The following is a 16,851-nucleotide window of genomic DNA, read 5'->3' as shown; positions in this document are numbered from 1 at the left end:
GCGAACGGCCAGGGACTGGATATGGAGGTCAGCAACTGGGGAGGTTGATGGGGGACTGCGGCAAATTGCTGGCATTTGATACAAGCGCGGGAGAGATGATCCGCGTCTTTGTTCAGCGTCGGCCAGAAGTAGCCCTGCCGGATCGTCTTGTAGGCGAGGGCTCTTCCTCCAGAGTGGTTTCCGCATATCCCCTCGTGGATTTCTTTCAGTACATCCTGACCTTCCTGGGGAGTGACACACCGCAAGTAAGGCAGGGAGAAACTCCTCTTGTAGAGCTGACCACCGATCATGCTGAACCGAGCCGACCTTGTTTTGATGAGGCGTGCCTTGTCCCTCTCTGGGGGGAGGATTCCGGAGACCAAGTAGGTGATGATCGGCGTCATCCAGTTCGGCTCGGCCTCGGTCTGTATGACAGTGACCTCGTTTTCGGTGGTGCTAGGTCTGTCCAGGATTTCAATTGGAACGTGCCTAGCAGATTCGGTGTCCGTGGCCGAAGCCAGACGTGCCAAGGCATCGGCTCTGCAGTTCTCTGCCCTCGGGATTTGGGATATTCTGTATTCGTGGAAGTTCCCAAGTAGCAGACGAGTCTTCTCGAGGTAAGCAGTCATGCTAGGCTCTCGAGTCTCGTACTCTCCCAAGATCTGATTGACGATTAGCTGGGAGTCGCTGAAGATGTTTAGTTTGGTCGCGCCGAGCTCCTTTGCCAATCTGAGCCCGGCGATGAGTGCCTCATACTCTGCTTCATTGTTGGATGCTTGAAATCTGAAGCGAAGAGCATACTCCATCACAACTTGTTCTGGGGAGATCAGAACAAGCCCGGCTCCGCTTCCCATGGCGTTGGAAGATCCGTCCACATAGAGGGTCCAGGTGAGGAGGTCAACCTGGCCGCGTTCGCCGATTGTGTTCGGATCGGCTGCCGTTGGCATAGCGTCGGTGCGCGGTGGATCTTCCGTCGAGGTGGTCGACTCACAGATGAAGTCCGACATGGCCTGACCTTTGATGGCCGTCCTGGGACGGTAGATGATGTCAAACTCGCCGAGCTCGATTGACCACTTGATGAGCCGACCCGAGGTCTCTGGTTTTGCCAGGATTTGTCTGAGCGGCTGGTCCGTCAAGACAACGATGGAATGAGCCTGGAAGTAGGGCCTCAATTTCCGAGCCGAGCTAACCAGGGCGAGAGCCATCTTCTCGAATTTTGGATACCTGGTCTCGGCATCGGCGAGAGCTCGGCTCGTATAGAAGACGGGGTGTTGTACACCGCCGATCTCTCTCACTAGAACTGAGCTAAGAGCCGAGTCAGAGACAGAGAGGTAGAGGAAAAGTTCTTCACCTTCCTCTGGTTTGGATAAGATGGGAGGTTCCCCCATGTGCCTTTTCAGATCTTGAAAGGCCTGCTCGCATTGGGGGGTCCATTCTATGCTCTTCCCTGCTCCCCTTAAGGCTTTGAAGAAAGGGAGGCACCGGTCGGTGGATTTTGAGATGAACCGGTTCAGGGCGGCGACTCTTCCAGTCAGACTCTGGATTTCCTTGCGTGTCCTTGGGGACTTCATGTTGATCAAGGCTTGGATTTTCTCTGGGTTGGCCTCAATCCCCCGTTGGCTGACCAAGTAGCCAAGGAACTTGCCGGACCGAACCCCAAAGACACATTTGGCTGGGTTCAGCCGCATCTGATATTCTTTTAGGACTCCGAACATGTCTGAGAGGTCCCTGACGTGATCATCCGCCTTGATGCTTTTGACCAGCATGTCATCCACGTAAACCTCTACGGATTTGCCTATGGAAGATCTGAACATGTGGTTGACCAGCCTTTGGTAGGTGGCTCCGGCATTCTTGAGGCCGAAGGGCATGACCTTGTAACAGTACATGACGCGATCCGTTATGAAAGATGTGCCTTCCTGGTCGGACTTGTGCATCAGGATCTGGTTGTATCCAGAGTATGCGTCCATGAAGCTGAGGAGCTGATGTCCTGCTGTTGCATCGACGAGCTGATCTATTCTGGGCAAGGGAAAGCTATCCTTGGGACAGGCCCTGTTCAGATCGGTGAAGTCCACGCACATCCTCCACTTCCCGTTGCTCTTCTTCACCATGACCACGTTGGCAAGCCAGTCGGGATAATTGACCTCCCGGATGAACCCGTTGTTTTGCAACTTGGTTACCTCTTCAGCCATGGCGGCGTATCGGACCGGATCGTATGACCTCCTCTTCTGACGGACCGGTTTGCATCCCGGGTCGGTGTTCAGCCTGTGGGTGATCACGTCAGACGATATGCCTGGCATGTCATCGTAAGACCAGGCGAACACTTCCGCATTGGCACGGAGGAAGTCAATGATGGCAGAACGTTGTTCGGGGCTGATCTGAGTCCCCACTCGAACGAGCCGATCCGGTGTCTCGTCAGAGATCGGCACTTCCTCCCACGCCTCGGCGGGAAGGGGTCGAGAATCTGAGCTCGGCTCGGAAGCGAAGTCGAATGTCTCCGCCCTCGGCCACCTGCCCGAATCAGCGATGGAGTCGAGTTCCTGTGAGTTCGGCAGCTGACCCTTCTGCTTGATCGAAGCGGCGTAGCAAGACCGAGCCGAGCACTGGTCTCCCTGAATGACGATGCAGTCGTCGCCCACCGGACATTTGATGAGGAGGTTGGCGTAATGGACGATGCAGTCAAGGTCGACCAGAGCCGGTCTGCCCAAAATGATGTTGTAGGCCGACGGCCGCTTGACGACAATGAAGTATGTCATGCAGGTCTTCTTGATCGGTCCCTTCCCGAGCGAAAGGGGAAGGTAGATGTGTCCGAGGGGCTGAACCACTTCTCCCCCGAATCCGACCAAGGCAGGTGTATCGGTCTCCAGCTTATCCTCGCCGATGCCCATCTGCGCGAACGCAGAGTGGTAGAGGATATTGACTGAGCTCCCTCCATCGACGAAGGAGCGCGCGATGGTTGTCCCGGCCACCTCAGCCACTATGACGACCGGATCATAGTGGGGGAAGATGATCTCGTTTGCCTCGTTCGGCTCAAAGGTGACCGGTGCCCAGTCCTTCCGCTGTCTTTTGGAAGTGCTGGGCTGACCTGCCTGGATCGACAGGGACTCGTGAGCTTGAGCCGCCTGTCGGACATACTCCTTCTGGGATCGGTTCGAGCTCCCCACGAAGGTTGGTCCCCCCCCGATCGATCCGATGGCAGCATCTTGGACGTCGATGGTATTGGTGGGCTTCTTCGGCGCGGCCTTGGGTACCCTAGGCCCACCGGCCAGGAATTGATTGATCTTACCCGCCCGGGCAAGAGTTTCAATCCCGTCGCGGAGAGCGTAGCAATCGCCTGTGACGTGGCCGTGATTGGAGTGGTATTTGCAGAAGACGCCCTCCCTGATTTTGTCTGGGGGTGGTCCCTTGATCTCCCTTGCAACTGGGAGTTGGTCTTTGACCTTGGAGTAGATTGCCTCCAGACCGGCGTTGAGGGGAGTGTACTCCGTGTACTGGACAAATTTGGGTCCCTTGCCCAGAAGTTGGCGCGGCTCCTCGGTCCTGGTCTTCTTGGATTGGACCTGGGGTTTGGGAGGTGCAACCTCTCCCTCCTTTCTCTTGGTCGAGGTCGGCCTGGGATTCAGGGCCTCCACCTGAGCATCCCACTCCTCAGCTCGTGCCCACTTAGTGGCTTCGGCAGAAAGCTCATCGTAAGTGGAGGGAGGATTCCTCATTAGGTGGGAGCGGAGTCCCCCGGCGTGCAGACCTTGCATGAGGGCATTCTTAGCCGACCTATCGTCGCAATCGTCGCACTTCGTATATTCGATGTTGAAGCGGATCAGATAGGCCTTGAGGCTCTCCCCTTCCTGCTGCTTAATGAGCGACATATCGTTCAAGTTGTAGAGTCGTTCGGATACAACCCGATATCTCGCCAGGAAGGCCCTCCGGAGGTCGGAGAAGGAGTCGATGGAGTTCGGTTGGAGGGTTCGGAACCAACCCCGAGCCGAGCCCTTCAAGGTCGAAGGGAAGATTCTGCACTTCGTGGCTTCAGATGCCTGGCGGGCCTCCATGGCGTATCTGAAGCTGTCAAGATGGTCGTAGGGGTCCTTGGTCCCGTCATACTGATCCATCTTGGGGGGCTTGGTGTCGCGGGAGACCTCAGCATCCATGATTCTGCTGGTGTACGGGAGGGGGAGTTCCTCTCCGTGGTCGGCCCTACCAGTGTATCCCCTGGAGATTTCGACATGGCCGAGCCGGTCGTGGACGCTTCGGATTTGGTCCTGGACCAAAGTCCGAACAAGATTTTCCACATTGGGCGGGGTCGGCTCGGCCACGTTTTCCCCTGAGCACTCGGCCTGGTTGCCGAGTCTCTCACTAACCGGCTGACGAGTGAGCCTCTCGCTCGCCGGTTGTCGATCCGACATGATCATGGTAGATCCCAGTCGGTCGCTCACTGATCGTCTCCCCGAGTGCGCTCCTGATGGGGAAGGATCCTGGCTGGTGATAGGGCCGAGTCTATTCCGAATCGGGCCCCTGGTTTCGGCCGAGCCGGTTGGACTGTTGGCCCCCAATCTGGTTCGGACCGGCGGTCGCTGGTTTGCATTCGGATCGACCCGGTCTCCCCCCGAATTCCCGGGGAGACGTTTTCCGAAAGCCGCCTGCTTTTGCCGAAGGAGACGGTGGGCGTTTAGGCATTCGGCTTGTTCGGCCGGGGGCATGTCCTCGAAGCCCGGGAAGACGTAATCAGAGTCCTGCCGATCGGTCTGGTCGTTCGGCTCGGCAGGAATGCTTTGCCGAGAAGGAGACGGTGAAAGGACCTCCTGCTCGGTTCGGGTCCGGCGCGATCGGAAACCCGATCCCCCACTGTTCTCGAGCTGAGCACGATGGCGTGCAAGTTCCCCGGCCAGCTCGGCTTGTTTTGCGAGCAGCTCATTATTCTGCTTCAGGAGTGCATTTTCAGTGGCCAGGTGTCGCTGACTCTCCTTAAGGAGTTTGTGAGCAGCTCGGATTTTTGAGGGACCTTTGGACTTTGATGTCCTGGGGAGTTGTACTCCCCTCGTCTTCTCAGGCGTCTCAGGCTGATGTTGTTCATTATTCTGAGATGCTCCTGAGGAAGAGCTGCTGTCCCGATAGACGGTAGCCATGATGACTTGTTTGAAGGAAGAGCTTAGCGCTTGCAGTGATGAGCACGACGGCTGAAGTCGATCTTCCCACAGACGGCGCCAATCTGTTGATGCAAATTCTCGTAAGGTAGATGCAACAACTTAGATAAGCTGATCTGGATGATCAGGTGCTTTGCTGGATGATGAAGTGGATGCTGGTTGAGATCTTCCTGTAGACAAAAACAAGATCAAAGGAGATGGACCGGTGTGGTACCAGCCAAACACACTCCGATGATGAAATCAGTGGTGGTGTTTGATGGTGGGTGAGGAAGAACAAAGGAAGAACTTGGGAGAATGGGAAGAACAAGGCAAATGTTCTGGCTTATTCTCAGCAAGTTGGGTAGGCTCTTTTTCAGAAGGGAATGCAAGTGTTTTTGCGTGTATGTAGGTAGATTGCTAGATGCCTCATTTTGTGCATATGTGGTGTCTTATATAGGAAAAGGAAGACTTAATGAATAAGTTACCTGCATGTGGATGAATGGTTGCCAGAGATCCACGCACCTGGCCAGACCTAGTTGCATGCTCAGCTGCTTACTTCCCCAGCATTTAATGTTGCATTGAGTGCTTCATTAAATGCAAGGTTGGGAGGTTCAGGCAAACTGCTCCAACATTCATGAATGCAGGCCTGATATTCTATCTGTCAGAAGAATGTGTCAGGTGCATTTAAGTGTGGCGGTTCATCCTGGTGTAACCTTCCCGGGAATGGCGGCGGAGAGCCGAGCCGAGCTGATACGAACACATGTTCTTATGCGGAGATACGAAGTCCATGTGTGGTCGGATCGGACATGGGATTCCAGGCCGAGCCGGTCCCACAGATTGGGGGTCTTTCAGAGCCCTAACTGGTCGACGCCAGAACTCGAAAGGAGACCATCTCCTGTGCCGAGCCGAGCCGAACCGGAATGATCGTGGGAAGATGGACACTCGATTCCTTGGAAGATCATCGGTTCGGCTCGGACCGAACATGGAGGGCCCGGCACGGAGACCGGTCCGAGCTGGCAAAGGGAGTGCTGATGTGGAGGTCAAAGTTTGACCACTGAGAGTCAACTCCGAGGTAGGTGTTGACCAGCCACGTGCCGAACCGTGATTGCTTGTTTGGGTTGGTGTGGGTTTTCCCACAAACAGTTATGTTTAAGTTTTGTTTCTGGCATAGGCTTATCACCACTTGCTTTCAGAAATATAAGCATGAATGCATCAAGATATTTCACATGTTCGGAAATAATTCGTCTTCTTGAATTGCTTGATGGGTGGTAGGTTTGTAGTGAAAGGACTCTTGAAATGAGAATCGCTTGAACAGTTGCAATGGAAATTCGGCTCATTTTAGCACTAGTGGTGAAAATTCACTATTACCTATATAGCATGTAGAATTATGGGAAATATGATTGATTGTTTGATGTATGCAAGTGATAAATTTGTTAGAGGACCTCTCCCGCAGCAAGTGCTTGTTTGCAAAATCTCAACTCCTACTTTTGGTATGAATACACTTAGAGTTATGCTTCGTAGCATAGAGAAATTGGATATCATCTACTCTAGTCTAATCAAATAAGTTATAACCGACTTGATTTACCTTATTTTTGAGGTAAATGATATTTGAGTGGTGGTGGTTAAGATGAAATGGTTCAATTACGTGAGATTATAATTAGAGATAATTAGACTTAGGTCATTTAGAAAAACAGTCTTTAGATGGAGACCGGAGGTGTTTAAAAATTTATAAGAAAATCTTTTTAATTTATAATAATTTATAAAAAAATCATTTTAATTCATAATAAAGTGTTTTCCCGATTTGAAGGGTATTTCTTTCTGTTTGACAGGTATTTTTCCTTTTAGGGTGTAGAGTTCGCCCAAAATCTCGGAATTGAAACCTAACATAAAGCCGTCAAAAAAATAAAAATAAAAAGACTTAATTAAAAATCTTAAATCACTATCGGTCTTGGTCTAAGAAAAACTAATAAAATGAACTAAATTCTAAGTTTCCTTTATAATTATTGTAGTGGGTGTGCTATGTACATAGTTTGACCTTATATTTTATTAGATTGTCACATCACATGACACATTATGAATTCATGTTCCACTAATTTTATCCGTGATTCCTCGGATTAGTCTTACTTTATGTTTTATGGTAAAGTTGATATGGTTGCTTTGCAAAGGTGGTCATTCTCTCAGTTTGAGAAGAGAGTAGCCAATCGACCCTCAAGTTCCTCTTAATAATTAATTGGAATCAGGCACTGAATTATAAAATTGAAACCGATTGGGATGAGATATAATTAGATTTTGCTTTGTTTGGTGAGATTTGGGAGCAGTGGATAGCATAGAATAACATTTTTGAATGTGGAATTGATGGAGCCTCTACACCCTAAAAGGCTTGAGGAATTTGGCATTGAAGACAACCAATTATCAGGGAGCATCCAACCAATTAACTTTGCTCCAATTAGAAGGAAATAATCTTGACGGCACCATCCCTTCAAGTTTAGGGAAATGCTGATGGTTGATGCAACTAGATCTTTCTCGAAACAACCTCAACAAGTTATCAGCCTTCCCTCCTTGTCAACTTATTTGGACTTGTCTACAAACCACTTTAGTAGTTCCCTTCCCATGGAGGTTGGAAAGTTGAGTCTTAAGAAATTAGACATTTTCTAATAACATGTTATCGAGAGAACTTCCCAGTAGCCTTGGTGGTTGTTTGAATTTAGAAGTCCTGCACTTGCAGGGTAACTTCTTCAAGGAGTCCATTCCTTCAACTATGATTCCATTCAACAGGATTCAAGATTTACACATTTGTCGTAACAATTTATCAAGTGAAATTGCTTGAACAATTTGAACCTATATTTCAATGATTTTTGGGGAGCCGTACCAATTGAAGGTGTTTTTAAAATGCAAGCGCGACTTCAATTGTTGGAAATACTAGGCTGTCCAACAGTATTGTTGACCTCCAGCTGCCAAAGTGCAAGTCTAAAGAGTCTAGTAGAGGAAGATTGTCTCATAAGTTCTGATGTAGAACAAATGGTAGAACGGTTCATGCAACAACTCGACCGACAGAAGACCAAGAAAAGAATCAAGCTTGAGCCCGGCCCAGTGTCAGAAATGGGCCCATGATATACCGATTCGAAGGGAACGACTAACCTGACCACCGTGAGTTGACCTAAGCATTTGTTTGATCTGAAAAGGTCATGTATGAGACAAGAGAGAAAAATTCTTGGGAAAAAAAAAAAAGTGTTCATGTTGGAATATTTTTTTAATTAATTAAAAAAGTACATAAAATTAATATTTTTTTTAATTAAATGGATGTGGTTTTTTGGATACTAGAGACGTATTGGAGAAGAGCAAAAAAACAAAAGAAGCAAAATTATTAGAAATAATTAAATAAAAGATAAAAGAGAAAGTAATAGGTAATAAAAAAGTGGAAAAAAGTTGAGTAATAAAAGATAAGGATAAAAATAGAAAAGAGTTGTCAAATTATTTTTCTCTCATTATTATAACATTATAAATAATTAAATATAATAGATTAACTAGAAAATTAGGATTAAATACCAAATATCAATAGTTTTTCAATAAAGCAGCAAGACACTAATTTTTTTTAGTTTAGGTACTAACCTAAAGTAAGACATTTTGAATTAGGTCACAAATCAGTTTGTTATATAGTTGTGACTGTCAAACAGTCACAGTTGTGATTGAATTGTAACTGTTTCAAATTTATAAAAATTTAAAATTTTTAAGAGTTTAATACTTTTGATTTAGGCTTGAGGGATGAAGTCATATAACTCAAAGACTAAACATTAAAGTTTAAGCCTTACAAATATTGAAAAAACAACAAATCAATAAAAAAGTTATGACTGTTAAACAGTCACAGCTCGATATAATCATATTTTTTAAAATTGGTACATAAACTGAAATTTAGTATCTAAAGTAAAATTACATAAATGTTTTGGTAGTTAAAATGAAAAAACATTATAATTTGGTACCTAAAATCAACGGATCTTAGATTAACTCATGGTTAATTGTTTAAACACATGACAACATTTTAGATGGGAGATAAGCATACACCTGAGTTAAAGGAGGTGAGCAAAACTACTTCCATTTCTCCATCAATTTCATTAATCAATAAGTTTCATTACTTTATTTCTCCAGGTAAAGAATACAGGATTTCTCAAACTTATAATTTTTAATTATGCTTCGGTGTCTGATTTTACAGCTCAGATCCTCATCCATTCGGACCATTCCCATTACAATACTCAATTAATTAATGGGTTTTATAACTTTATTCTCTTCCTTATTTTCTTAACCATAAATTTCACTTCAAAGACTCCAACTTTTGCCTTCCTAATCATTTATTTATAAATTATTCATTTTTATATATAGTTGTTAATAATTAATTAATTATATTCCTACTGCCCAAGGAATAAAATTTCGGGTTTCGAGAAAATTTCGATAGAAATTTCGATGGAAATTTCGACGGAAATTTCGAAGATTTTTAAATTTCGACAGAAATTAAACGAAAACGATGGAAATTACTATCAAAATACGGAAATTTTGAATGAAACTTTACTATATATTTATTTGACATATTATCTACTATATTGATAAAAAACATTGAAGAAACCATATTATATAGTAAGTTTCATGTGATATAAGATGAATATAATGCGCGCTGAAGGTAAATACTATGAAATAAAATTAGTATAATGAATAAATAAAATTAATATATTATTTATACTCTATAATATATATACTAAATTTTATATACTTTATAATCTATACTCTATATTATTTAAGATATCGTATAGAATATTAGGGTTTAGGTCCTTTAGGATATTTTTAATTATTTTTTATATAAAAAGGTATTAGAGTTTATTGGTTTAGGGTTTAAAAACAATTAAACGAAACTCCAACACGGCCAAACAAAATCTCAAATCATTTTTTTTTTCAATTGCCCAAAAACCTCAAACTATGATATGGTATATGATATTAGGGTTTAGGCTCTTTAGAGTATTTTAAATTATTTTTTATATTGAAATATATTAGAGTTTACAAATTTAGGGTTTAAAAACAACTAAATGAAACTCCAAAAAAGCCAAATAAAAACTCAAACTATTTTATTTTCTTTACAATTGCCCAAAGGCCCCAAACTCCAATTTACCCTAAACCTTTTAATTTTTTTTCTCTTTCTTACTTTTTTTTTCTTCTTCTTTTTCTTTTTTTCTTTTCTTTTTTTCTTCTTCTTTTTCTTTCTTTCTTTTTCTTTTTTTCCTTTTTTTTTTTCTCCCTTTTCTTTCCTTCCTTCCCTTTTCTTTCTTCCCCCCCGAGTCTTTAGCAAAACTTTTCCTCTCTCTCTCTCTCTCTCTCTCTCTCTCTCTCTCTCCTCTCTCTCTCTCTCTCTCTCTCTCTCTCTCTCTCTCTCCCCCCCTGCTGCGCCGCCTGCCTCGCCCTCCCTACCGCGCCGCCTGCCGCGCCCCCTGCCGCGTTCCCCCCTGCCGCGCCCAAGATCTCCCTCGATCTCCCTCCTGCCGCGCCCCCCGGCCACCCCCTGCCGCCGCCCCTCTTCTTTCTCCCCCGATCTCGCCCCTGCCGTGCCCCCCTGCCACCGCCCAATCCTCTTCTCCCCCGATCTCGCCCCTGCCGCGCCCCCCTGCCACCGCCCCATTTTTCTCCCAAAACCATCTTTTTCTCTCCAACCCAGCCTCCTCTCCAAAAACCCAAAATTCCAAAACCAGTTCACCGGCGAAATTTCAAAAATTTCGACAATTTCGCCGAAATTATACCGAAAATTTAACAAAACTTGATTTCGATTTCGATCCCTCCAAAAATCGAAAATTTCGGCGAAATTTCGCCGAAATTTTTGAAATTTAAACCCTTGGTGCTCTTATCTTTGCTTGCAGGCTTCTGGGTAACCATTGATCTCGTTGTAGGTAAATAAATTTATGTTCTTTTTTCCTTTTGTTTTTTTTTTTTTTTCTAAAGTTTTGATTTTACAGAATTTACTGTAACTTGGGTTTCCGCCTATAGACATATCTGCTCTCTCTGTGTGTAATTGTCTGTTTTTCTTCCTTTTCTGGTTGGTGAGCAATGAGGGTGTTTAGAGCTGAATTTGTTAATTAATCGCGGATTTGGTAGGGCCTAGATTGTACAGCTGTTGTAATTGCCGAAACCATGTTTCACTTCATGATGATATAATTTCAAAGGCTTTTCAGGTGAGGCACCTTATTCTCCAGAACATTGTTAACTTCTTATTCTGTTGTTTTTTCTTTTCAAAATTTCTTTAGGAGTTTTTATTAGTTCTTCACGAATGAATCATGATCATTGATTGTTGTAAAAGGTTAAATTGATGGGGGTAGGGAACCAAGTGGTTGACAGGAAGAGGGTAAATTTTTTTTCAGAAAAATGACCATTTATAGAAGAATTACAATTGGGGTGCCAACTCTATTTTTGTAGGTTCATTGTTTTTTTGGCTAATCATAAGGGTTCTTTGCTCTGATCAATATAAGAAGGTAATGAACCAAATCAATATAAGAAGATAAATTCATATCCCTCAAAGAATAAAACGAAAGCTGAATTAGATTGAATTAAAAACAAAGTTTGCTCTTTTGGGTTTGATCTTGTAACTCCAGTGTTTTGCTGTCTATTTTAAACATTCTGAATGTTTGGTTTCATTCCATATTGACTGTGATAATAGGTTTTGAGCAGATTTTAGTCTAACATTGTTTTGCATAATTCTGTTGTTAGGGAAAACATGGCCGAGCTTTTCTGTTCTCCCACGCTATGAAGGTCGTTGTGGGGGCAAAGGAAGACAGGCATCTGTTGACTGGTCTGCATACTGTTGCCGATGTCTATTGTGGTGATTGCCGGGAGGTGTTGGGGTGGAAGTATGAACGAGCTTATGAGGCATCGCAGAAGTACAAGGAAGGGAAGTTCATACTTGAGAAGTCAAAAATTGTTAAGGAGGATTGGTAGCAAAAAGGGTGCTGCCATTCAATTCCTCTTGATGTAATTAGGTGTACCAATGTCCAATGCAACATGTACTATATATTCATGCTGTACAGAAACTTGGCATCATTGATCACCCCTTGAAAATTTGTCATTGTTTCATGCTGTTGATTCTTGCCATGTGATCTGTTTGAACGTTGTAGATGGGATCATCATCAAGTTTATGTGTTAATAAAATTGTGGAATTCTCTCAAGTATGCTATTGTCTTGTGTGATAATCAGTTCTAGACATTGCTTTCCTGCGTATGAAGATACTCATTATTTAGATTAGACCACGAAAGAGGGGTTAAAGAGAAGATGCATGGCGGAGAAGTGAAGCAATACAGTTGATTTGGAAATTGGAGAGCCTGGAATGATGAATCGTGCGTGTAGATTGAACAAAATGCTCTCATCATCTCATGGAGAAAGCATGAATACAGTTGCTTTTCATCTTTTACGCAACACTAGCAGTTGAGTTGTGTCTTTTTTTGTTTTTTGGTCGGTTATAGACTTACAGTTGAGTTGTGCATAAATCCTGATTTGTAAAATGTGAATTGTCTTGTTTGAGTTATAGGTTCTTCAAACCTCCTGACACGTGTTATCCATCTATGATGGTGGTAATGCTCATCACCCTTTTTGTATAAACTATATTTCTATATATTTAAAATATTTAAAATATAATCTAGTACCCTAGTACCTAAGTTAGTAATATAATCTAATAATTAAGTTAGAATCTTATTGTATATTATGTTAGCATCTTATTGTATATTATTAAGTATATTATAATCTTATAATTAATTATTATATATATTCTAAATTCTAAATACTAAATATAAAATATATATTATATATATAATATATAATTCGAAATAATTTCATATTTCATTAATAAATAATTTAATTTAGAATTATATTCTAATTATAAATTAATTTACTAATCTAAATCACTTTAATTAATTAAAAATTAACGGAATGATTAGTTATAGCCATTCGATTAGTTATGGCTATTAATTAAATTATAAATTAATAATACTAAATTTTAAAATTTCCCTTTTTGTTTTTTTTTTTTAGTTATGTTATAAGTTATTATGTTATAGGTTATAGAGGGTCTGCCCTAAGAATAAGAATAAAATGAAAGAGAAAAGTGCAATCTAGATCATAATGAAACATTCCTATGGTTTCATTCGGAAAGGTGAAAGCTAAGACAAAAAAAAAAGAATCGACCGTTCAAGTATTCAAAACTCCACGCTAAAAAAGATAGAAATAGGGGCATGTATAAGTATAATAAATACATATTAGTATAATATATGTTATGTGGTGTATATATATATATATATATATATATTGAATTGCTGATATATAAATGATAGAATCATTTCTGATTGGACCAAATACGAGTCTCCGATAGAGATGAAAGAAGATCGACAAGAAATAAAATAGGAGAAAACACTATGTAAACCGGTATCTAATGAATTCAACGGTTCCGGCATAATATAAATGAAAGAAAAAAGGTTATCAGTTCCGGTACGTAGACCAAATGATACAATGCAAGCAAAAGTTCCTAGATTCATGGAGATATAGAACAGCATATAAGTTATCATGCTTGCATATCCACCATTTGAGTCTCCAACAATTATTCCAATAATTACATATCCAATTTGACCTATGGACGAATACGCAAGCATACGTTTCATGCTTGTTTGAGTAATAGCAATGAGATTCCCCAATATCATGCTAAGAATAGCTAGGATTTCCAGAAGAAGATGTCATTCGTTTGATGAGAAATAAAAAGAAATATCGAAAATTCGAGTGGCTGAAGCTGAAGCAGCTACTTTCGAAGTAACAGAAAGAAAAGCAACAACTTGAAAAATTTAATAACCCAACCAACTCCTTTCCCGCATAATAAAAAAAAAAAAATTTTAATTTTTTTTTTAAAACTTAAAATGAAGTCTTGGATATCATAACATTTCTTAAAAATAACCTTTATTGGTGAGCAAAAATGGACTCTTTAAATTAGTCTATTAACGTGTGGATGTGTAACTGTAAAATGGGCCATATGCTGCGAGCCTGCAATCGGGTTGGCCCAACAAAAACAATCAGCCATTTAAGCCTGCAAGGCAAAACGTCACCGTTTTCAGATCCGTTTTCATATTGTTTATGTTCATGCTTGTAAGTCATGTAAGTTTCAATCTTATCTTAACTAATTTATTCAAACTATTCCATTAGTTTTCTTTATATTAATGTGGGCTAAGGCGTTTTCAAACTAAAAGATACTAATAAAGCATTTTAGTGTTGTCATCATCAGTGCGAAATTGAAAACTACTTGGATATGGTCCAGAGATGAAACATATCCTTGCAAAATTGAAACATGACCCAATTAGCAATATTTAGCTACTCACTCCTCTCAATCCTTTTGGTGCCTATTAAATGGGTCAGATGTAAGATTGCAATATGTTGAGCGAGGAGTCACCTCCCATTTGTAAGAACCTAATGTTGTGGTGCTATTGCTCCAGATGGGCCAAAATTTGACATCTTTCTATTAAAGTTGCCTATCACCTCTTGTCCAAGCTGATGTAGATGCATTTTATTTTTTAGTATTAACGCACAATTTATACTGGGATCACAACAACTTATAAGTGCGGTTTATCTCTACTTTGGAAGTGACACAATATGTATTAGCATTACTTGTAATTTATCTACATTTTCGGCTTGTAGTACAATTAACATTAAGCTTAGAGTTGCCTTCAATCTGTAATTAATATGTAGAATATCTCATAAGGATGATTAAGATCTAAACCTCTTGCAAAAATGTCTAAAAATCAGCACAAAATAAAATCAGATTATAATAAGTTTTTGGATTAGCTTAAGTGGTAATAGTTGTTGAGGTAAATGGTTAAAATTAGAAAGGGTCCGTATTCAATTCATACAAATGTAAAAAATAAAAAATAAAAAAAAACATATGAGACTTTCTTGTTAGAGCATGGACTCATGTTTGTATATCACATTACTTGTTTATATGTTACCATAAAATAAAAGGGTTTCGGTTTTGTTCTTTTACCTGGGGAAAAAAAAAAAAAAAAAAAGATTTAAGGTTGAGTTTAACCATTTTTTAAAAAAGAAAAAAAAAAAAAAAAAAAAAAAAGGAAAAAGACAACGAAAGGGAAATCGAGAAGTAGAAGCAAAGCCGAGAGCGCAACTGCAAAGGACAACATTTGTTATTTGCCCGCTCTCACTTAAAAATTAGACATCTCATCTCTGATCCACTCATCAAATTTCATCCCTCCTTCTCTACTGAAAGGGAATCTCTTTGCGTGTTGTGACCTCTCCATTTCTGCTCTTCTGCTCCATTTCTTATTATCTCACAAACCAAACAGATAACAAACATGGCCGAAGGTTATTGGAGGTACAGAAATGCACGCCAGCCACCACCGTCGGCGATGAATTCCGTCGTCGGCAAGCGCCCACGCTCCGATTACGGTATATTCAATTCCTCACACATCTCCTAGAATTCCCATCTCCCTCTCTCTCTCTCTCTCTATCTATCTCTTTGTGCTTCATGAAAAAGGTTATAAATAGTGAAAACTTGTAGTTCCGGTAGTAAAAAGAATAAAACAAGATGCATTATCGTCAAGAAATTCGACCCCAACTGTCTGCCTATTTTAAAGTTGTTTTTACAAATGAATATTATCTCTAGATAACATTCCAAAGTCATCATCTTGCTTTCCCACGGCTCTTGTTGCTTTTGAGGAGTTCCTTTTTAGTTGCTTATAAAGTCAACATTTTATAGGTTTTTTATTTTTTGAGAATTTATAAGTATTTTTCATTAAAAAAAAAACTAATGCAATACAACTTGACTACTTGAGTAAAGAGTACAACCTTTATTTTGATTTCTTTTATCGAGGGACATTTCCTTTGATTTAAAAGGCCATTTAGAAATTGAATGACTAAAACATATTAGTTAGGCGAATGTTTATGTGACGTGTGAAGTGTGAACCCATACATATTATGATACTAGGGGACAATAAGGAGGGGATTCCTAATTTCCTATGAATCATTCTCAACCACCTCTCTTCCATCAATCGTGAAATATTGATAATAGCCGAGTAAAGGTATCCATCCATTCAACCGACCCTTTTTCACTCACCGTAGTCAGTCCGCAGCAAAGCAGAGTTAAATTGTCTTAGGGAGGCGAAAAGGTGGGTAAGACCTTGGGGCAAAGTCCGCATTTATGTATGATGAAATATGTCATGTAGCACTAAAAGCAACAATCCTCGCTGCTTCACATAACATATACCTTGTATGCATTACACTTACACCTAAATCTATTGTACTCACTACTATTGCTCCCAATTCAAATTGGAAAAACTAGCCTGACCAAACAGTCCAGCAAGGAGGAATCCAATGGCATCAACTATATCCCCTCAAGATTCGTTCAACATCACATCCATTCAATGCTAGATCCATCTACAATCCAACCCAACCCAGTAAAAATTCGAAACCAGGAACTTTTCACAGGCTTCCTTCAATCAAAATGACCTCTACACATATACACCCACCCACTAATAACATTCTTTTATTTTTCAACTACTAATACCCCAAAAATCACATTCAAATACTAGTACAGAAATATTGTTTTGTATCCTTTTAAATAATTGCCTAAAGGAACAAACATATTGAAGGAAAAAGGGAAATGAAACATCAATACATCATAGATACTGGGTTCTACAACAAATGGTTCAATTTAAGATCTTATTCCTTTTGGAATATTAAGTCTATAATA

General features: G+C 41.4%; 1 pseudogene across 1 annotated transcript; it reads left to right on the top strand.

Moving 5' to 3' along the window:
* Positions 1 to 408: 408 nt before the first annotated feature.
* Positions 409 to 12,194, top strand: LOC147283574 (protein yippee-like At4g27745 pseudogene; annotated as a pseudogene). Its single transcript, XR_015122503.1, has 3 exons — positions 409 to 596; positions 11,206 to 11,299; positions 11,832 to 12,194. The product of XR_015122503.1 is annotated as a protein yippee-like At4g27745 pseudogene (transcript).
* The last annotated feature ends 4,657 nt before the right edge of the window (positions 12,195 to 16,851 follow it).

This window comes from Dryas octopetala, chromosome 5 (genome assembly GCF_963921425.1).
Source record: "Dryas octopetala chromosome 5, drDryOcto1.1, whole genome shotgun sequence".
NCBI lineage: Eukaryota > Viridiplantae > Streptophyta > Magnoliopsida > Rosales > Rosaceae > Dryas > Dryas octopetala.
Note: the sequence above shows the minus strand (reverse complement) of the source record. Positions and strands in the feature narration are given on the sequence as shown.